The following is a 7,615-nucleotide window of genomic DNA, read 5'->3' as shown; positions in this document are numbered from 1 at the left end:
TGGCATGGGAGACAAGATTTACAAAATTCGGCAGCGTCTCTAAAAACAGTAGGCCACCAGAATCCACAGTCTAAGATCTTTCTAGCTGTTCTTTGAGGGCCAAAATGTCCTCCACTCTCAGATGAGTGACAGGCCTCTAAAATGGACTGGAATTCTGATTGAGGCACACAACGTCTAATTACTTGATCAGCGCCACATCTCCATAAATATGGGCCATCCTATATATAATATTTAGACTCGCTTTTTAGCTTGTCTCTTTGATGCTTAGAAAAATTTGGAGGAAATGTGCGGCTAACTAAATAATTAGCAACAGGTGCATACCAAGGGACTACCTCAGATACTGCTTGCAGGTTATCAAAAGGAAAATTATCATCTATAGGAGTAGAATCATCCTTAATATGCTCAAGGCGACTCAGGTGATCTACCACTAAATTTTGATTACCACTCCTATCCTTTATTTCTAAATCAAATTCTTGTAACAGCAGTATCCAATGTATAAGTCTTGGTTTGGACTCCTTTTTAGCTAATAGATACTTTAAAGCTGCATGGTCCGAATACACTACTACTCTAGTACCAAGTAAATAAGCCCGGAATTTATCCAGAGCAAAAACAATAGCAAGAAGCTCTTTCTCAGTAGTAGTATAATTGGACTGGGCAGTGTCTAAAGTCTTAGACGCATAAACAATAACGAAAGGATCCTTACCTTCACGCTGAGCCAGCGCTGATCCTACTGCATGGTTGGAAGCATCGCACATGATTTCAAACGGCTGGCTCTAGTCTGGTCCTCTCACAATTGGAGCTTGAGTCAGAGCAGTCTTCAGCTTATCAAACGCTTGTTTGCAATCCTCGCTGAACTCGAACTCAATATCCTTCTGCAGTAATCTGGATAAGGGAAGTGCGACCTTACTAAAGTCCTTAATAAATCTCCTGTAAAAACCTGCATGGCCAAGGAACGAACGGACTTCCCTCACATAAGAGGGGTAAGGTAGACTATAAATAACATTCACCTTTGCTGGGTCTACAGAAATGCCATTATTGGATACCACATGTCCTAATACAATCCCTTGTTTTACCATAAAGTGACATTTTTTGAAATTTAATACAAGGTTTGTATTAACACATCTATCTAATACTCTAGATAATCCATCTAAGCAAAGGCTAAAAGAATCACCATAAACACTAAAATCGTCCATAAAAACTTCCATACAGTCCTCAATAAGATCGGAGAAAAGACTCATCATGCACCTTTGGAAAGTAGCTGGTGCATTGCACAAGCCAAAGGGCATTCTCTTGTAAGCATAAGTCCCAAAAGGACATGTAAAAGTAGTCTTTTCCTGATCCTCAGGAGCTATATGAATCTGGAAATAACCTGTGTAACCATCTAAAAAGCAATAATGTGATTTACCTGACAGGCGATCCAGCATTTGATCAATGAATGGAAGTGGGTAGTGATCCTTACGGGTAGCTTGGTTGAGACGCCTGTAATCAATGCAGACTCTCCAAGCATTCTGAACTCTAGTTGCTATGAGCTCTCCATGATCATTCTTCACTGTAGTGACTCCAGACTTCTTGGGCACCACTTGTACTGGGCTTACCCATTCACTGTCTGAAATGGGATATATGATACCGGCTTCCAATAGTCTGGTCACTTCCTTTTTGACAACTTCCAAGATGGTAGGATTCAATCTTCTTTGAGGTTGACAGACAGGTCTTGCTCCCTCTTCTAAAAATATTATGTGCTCACATACTTGAGGGTTGATGCCTACTATGTCTGCCAAGCTCCACCCAATTGCCTTCTTATGCTTCCTCAGCACATCAAGTAACTGCTCTTCTTGTTGAGAAGTAAGTTCCCTGGCAATGATAACTGGAAACCTCTGCTCATCTTCAAGATAAGCATATTTGAGATGTGGAGGGAGGGGTTTCAATTCTAAATTTTGATCATGGGCAGGCTCTGGATTATCTGGAGCTTGTGAAAATGGCGAAGTGCCCTCATTGTCAGTTAAAAGGGTCCCCACACTTGGACTTTGTCCAGTGTGTCTCTCTTCAAACTCTTCCTTGTGAACTTCAGCTACACTTTCATCTATGACATCACTCTGGAAGATAGAACGATCTTCTGGGGGGTTGTCAATGATTCCATTCAGATTGAAGATTACTATGCGGCCATCTATTTCAAAGGAGTATGATCCTAAAAAAGCATCCAATTTGAATTTTGATGTCTTCAGGAATGGTCTTCCAAGTAGGATTGATGATGGCTTATCTGAATTATTATGGGGCATCTCCAAGATATAAAAATCAGTGGAAAATGTAAGCCCCTTAATGTTCACCAAAACATCTTCAGCAACTCCAGCCACTATAATAATGCTTTTATCTGCTAACACAAAACGAGCTGCCGACCTTTTTAAGGGAGGGAGCCTCAAAATATCATATATAGACAAAGGCATTATACTGACACATGCTCCTAAATCACACATGCAATCATAAATTACTACACCACCAATAGTACAGCTAACTATACAAGGACCTGGATCACTACATTTTTCAGGTAATCCTCCCATTAAAGCAGATATAGAACAACCCAAAGGAATAGTTTCTAATTCATTAATTTTGTCTTTATGGATACATAAGTCTTTTAGAAACTTTGCATATTTAGGTACCTGCTGAATAACATCAAAAAGAGGAACAGTTACCTCAACCTTTTTGAATATTTCTACCATTTTAGGGGTCAGGTTCCAGCTGCTTCCTGGGCTTCCTTGCAAGTTGTGGAAATGGAATAGGAGTAGTGTTTTCTGTGGTGTCTGCGCCTTTTGGTGCTTCCTACTGTGGTTGAGCTATTTCTTCTTCAGCTATGTCCTGTATGTCCTCTTCTTCTTCAACATCTTCTATTTCTACTACCTCTTCAGCTGAGGTGTGTTCTGGTGGGCTTGGTTCTTCCTGACTCCTCTCCTGCAGTGTGGTTCCAGACTTTAGGGTGATGGCATTAATGCCTCCCTTTGGATTGGGTAATGGTTGAGAGGGGATTCCAGTGGAGCTTGAAGGTTGGTTACTGGAATTTTGCGTTGATCCAAGCTGTGACATAAGAGCTTGCAAAGTAGAGGTGAGACCATTCAGACTGGCGTTAATACTATTCATGTTATTTTCCATGGTCTGTTGTCTTCGCTCAAAAGATTGTAGTAGCTCTTCATTAGGAGATAAAGAAGAATGAGTAAATTGAGATGTCTGCTGTTGATTGTTCTGTGGACCTTGGTTTTGCCTCAGGTGAGGTGCTCTGTAAGGTTGATTCTGCTGCCTGTTGTTGTTATTATTCCACCTTTGATTTCCCTGATTATCTCTACCTCCTCTGTTAATGTTGTCCCTCCAATTCTGGTTAGAATTCTCCTGCCATCCATGGTTATTATTTCCACTTTGATTGTACCCTTGGTTGGGGTGGTCATAGAAGTTATGAGTGGATGCCACCATGTTGTCTTCTTGTTGGAGCTACGGGCATTCATCAGTGTAATGGCTATAATCAGCACAGATTTCGCAAATTCTTTGTGGGACTAGTTGTTGGTTTTGCTGTGGCGGAGGAGGTTGAGCTTGCTGAGCTTGTTGTTGATTCAATTGCATCTGCTTCAGCAAGTTAGTCATCTCACATATACTTTGAACTAGAGCAGCAGTCTCTCTGTTAGAGGATACTTCTGCAACGGCTTTTGAACGACCTTGCTTTTGCCTGTGATTCCTAGTGGATTCAGCTAAATCACTGATCAATTGCCAAGCCTCATCAGTGGTCTTGTACTTCTTCATAGACCCATTGCTAGCACTTTCCAATGTGGTCTTATCTTGGGGCCTCATGCCCTGTGTGATATAGCTAAGTAACACTATCTTGTCAATCCTGTGGTGGGGGCATGCTTCCAGAAGATTATTGAAGTGCTCCCAGTATTCAAAGAGAGTCTCATTGTCATCCTGAACAATTGTGGAAATATCCTTCCTCAGTTTATCAGTAACTTCAGATGGAAAGAATTTCTCCAAAAACTCCTTTCTGAGTGTATCCCAGTTGGATACATTAGCTAGAGGTTGAGTGTAGTACCACTCTCTTGCTTTTTTCTCGAGAGAAAACGGGAAAGCTTTCAGCAAAATTGAAGTTTCATCAGTACCATCACGCCTGACAGTAGAACAGGCTGCCTGGAAATCTCTCAAGTGCTTGATAGGCTCTTGAGCAGGTAAGCCATGAAACTTGGGCATCAAGTTTAGCAGTGCGGTCTTTATTTCAAAATCTGTAGCTACCGCTGGATGATGCGCTTGAAACGGTTGCATTGTAAAATCAGGGGCTCCTTCCTCCTGGATGGTAACTCTCCTAGCTGCCATGTCTTCTGCACGTAAAACAACCGAATCAGTAGAACGGGGGCTGGTTTCTTCCTCAAGTTCACTTTCAGATCCGCCCTCAGAGCAGACTAACCGACGCTGTTCTCGCCTTATTCGTGAAATAGTCCTTTCAATTTCAGGATCGAATATTAGCAAGCGTGGATCAGGAAGTGAACGCGTCATTTGACGGAAGAAACATGCAGCTCATAGTAGCAAAATAAAATAAAATGCAAATAAATAAATTCTAATTAATAACTTTAGCACTCTGTTGCAACTCCCCGGCAACGGCGCCAAAAATTGATGAGGCGCAGAAGTTGGTGAATTAAAAATTATTAAAATAGTTACGTTGCAAGTATAGTTCTTAACTCTCCAAAAATCTACCTATCAATTTAGAAATATGTCACAGAGAGTTTAAATTAAAAATTACTGGGAGTTGGAGTCCCAGGTCGTCTCCCAACGAGTTGCAGAAAAGTGTGCTATTTTATTAATCAGATGTTCCAAGAAGTTGAGTTAAGTAGAGGGAAAATTAAAAAGAGGAAATTTAAATAATATGAATAAAAGCCTTGACTGGGAGTTGATTAGTTGGAATCTCTATTATCGATGGAACGATCTCGAGATTAATTTATAATTAATGGCTGTTCTGTTTAATTATCCTTTACTAGGTAAGGGAAAGTCAAACAAGTTGGAATGCTAGATCTGTTCACGAGTTGCAACCCACTTAGTTCAAAGGGATTGGTGTTAGTGATTAGATAACAATCTAACATTTAACCCAATTACAATTTTTCTTTCAATCCTTCCAACCCAAGAGTTCCTTTCAATCAACTCCCTATCAAGTGGGGACACTACTCACTCATTGTAAATAATAAATCCATAACACATGAAAGGAAATTAAAAGAAGACATGATTATTGGAATGGAAAAATAAATTAAAATGGAAGAAATAATCTTTGTATCAAATAATCATGAAAGTATTCAAATGAAAAAATTGAACAAAGCAAAGAACATGGAAGAATAAAACCAAGTTAAGAGAACGAACTAGAATGACGAGGTCTTGATGAGGAAATAACTCTTCTCAATGTTCCAATGCTAAGATCAATTCCCAAAATTAAAATTCTAAAACCTAGAGAGAAAAACCTAGAGGAGGAAAAACTAGATCTAAAACTGTAAACTGTGTAGAATGAATGTTGTCTTTTGTTTCTGCATATTCTCTGGCTCTAGTCTGTTGTTCCGGGCTGAAAACTGGGTCGAAATAAGGTCCAAAATCGCCCCCAGCAAATTCTGCAGATTATGCAGATCGCACATGTCACGTGATCGCGTCATCCATGCGGACGCATCATTCGCACTTTTCCTTGCCACGCGTTCGCGTCGTCCATGCTACCGCGTCGCCTGAGCTTTTCCAATCCACGCGGCCGCGTGAGCCATACGGCCGCGTCACTACGATTTGCTCTCCTTCGCGCGGTCGCGTGAGCCATGCGACCGCGTCACTTCTCGCTGGTTATCTTCTTACTTCTTGTGTTCCTTCCATTTTTGCTAGCTTCCTTTCCAATCTCCAACTCGTTCATGCCCTATAAAGTCTGAAACACTCAACACACAGATCACGGCATCGAATGGAATAAAGGAGAATTAAAAATACATAATTAAGTCTCTAGGAAGCAGTTTTCAAACATGTTATAAATTCAGGAAGGAATTATAATTTCATGCTAATTTAATGAATAAGTGGGTAAGGATCATGATAAAACCACACAATTAAACACAATATAAACCATAAAATAGTGGATTATCAGGCTCCAATGATGTTGAAGAGAGAGGGGTTGAATTGCAAAGTTTTGGTATCCACGTTGGAGTCCACGTTTGAGGGCAAACATTGAGTCCAACGCTTTCTTAAGGAAAATTGGAATCTGGGCACTTTGAGCAACGTTTGACTCAATGTTGGAGCACCAACGTTTGCCTGGTCACACGTACGCGTGGGCCACGCATGCGCATGGATGGCCATTTTTGCCATTCCACGCGTGCGCGTCACCTATGCGTACGCGTGGTTGGGAAGGATTGCACGCCCACACATACGCGTCACTGACGCGTATGCGTCGATGCAATTTCCCTAACTCTAAATTTTCAAATATTTTTGCACACGTTGGACTTAGCGTTGGACCAGCAACTCTCCCTCCAACGTTGGTGCATCCACACGTGCGCGTCACCCATGCGTGCGTGTGGATCATCGAAATTCCACACTCACGCGTACACGTCGTACACGCATGCACGTGGATGCCAATTTCAAAAATCCTAGATTCGAATGTTTATCGCGCATGTTGGCCTTAACGTTGGACCAACAACGTTCCCTCCAACGTTGGCCATTCTACGCGTGCGCGTCACCCACGTGTGCGTGTCGCAACAAAATTTTCCAAATTCCATCAAGAAAACTGTGTTGAAAAACGTTGGAGGTAACGTTGGCTCACCAATGTTCCCTCTAACGTGGGCACCAGAATTATGCAGCAAATTTTACTGTCCTCTTCTCTAATATTTGAGGCAACGTTGGTGATCCAACTTTGGCCACCAACGTTGCTTCCCTTTCTTCCTTCAATGGCCATTTCTTCAACTTCATTTCATGCATTTCTTCACTTATCGTCAACCAATACATGCATCAAAGCCTTGCTAAAGTCATGAGGGATTGCATCATTCTTAGCACACAAGCAATTAAGGCATAAATCTCATGAAAATGCATCAAATTAATCATGTTTGAATGAATCAATGTGTACATGAACTTTTAATCCAAATGCTTACTTATAGCTCAAGAAAGTGCATAAAATCTACTAAAAACAAAAGAAAAAGGCTAGTGAAACTAGCCTAAGATACCTTGGCATCTGGCACCTCTTTTACCCACTGAATAGCTACAGGCTCAATTTGGCGCACTGGGCGATGCTTTAGTTCCTGTGTACGCCAATTAACCTATAGTGGATGGTGAGAGTAGCAGTTCATCCAATGGAGCATCTGTCCTAGATGAGTCAAAATAGGAGGATCCAGAGGAGGAGGAATTACCGTCTTCAGGTAGTGGTTTGTCAGTGAGCAGGCCCTACGAAGGTCTTCCAAACAACGATATATGAGTTTGACTCGTGGGACGTCAGTTGGTGTCTTTAGGCGACATCTTGGCTTAGTACTACTTTCAGTTTAATGTCTCTTTTTTGTTAGTTTATAGAGAGATTAGGAGAGTCTAGAAGTGCTAGGCTAGCCCAGGTGCCAGTTTAGCGGCTTATTATATATATCTTATGGAATATATACTAACT

At 41.3% G+C, this 7,615-nt stretch overlaps 1 non-coding gene across 1 annotated transcript; it reads left to right on the top strand.

The window, feature by feature from the left end:
- Positions 1–3,865: 3,865 nt before the first annotated feature.
- LOC148553371 (small nucleolar RNA R71) lies at positions 3,866–3,972 on the top strand. Its single transcript, XR_015893869.1, has one exon. It is a non-coding gene; the product is annotated as a small nucleolar RNA R71 (small nucleolar RNA).
- The last annotated feature ends 3,643 nt before the right edge of the window (positions 3,973–7,615 follow it).

The sequence above is a fragment of the Arachis ipaensis genome, chromosome B7 (genome assembly GCF_059453495.1).
Source record: "Arachis ipaensis isolate K30076 ecotype BB chromosome B7, ASM5945349v1, whole genome shotgun sequence".
NCBI lineage: Eukaryota > Viridiplantae > Streptophyta > Magnoliopsida > Fabales > Fabaceae > Arachis > Arachis ipaensis.
The sequence above is the reverse complement of the archived record's forward strand: the minus strand, read 5'-3'. Positions and strand labels throughout refer to the sequence as shown.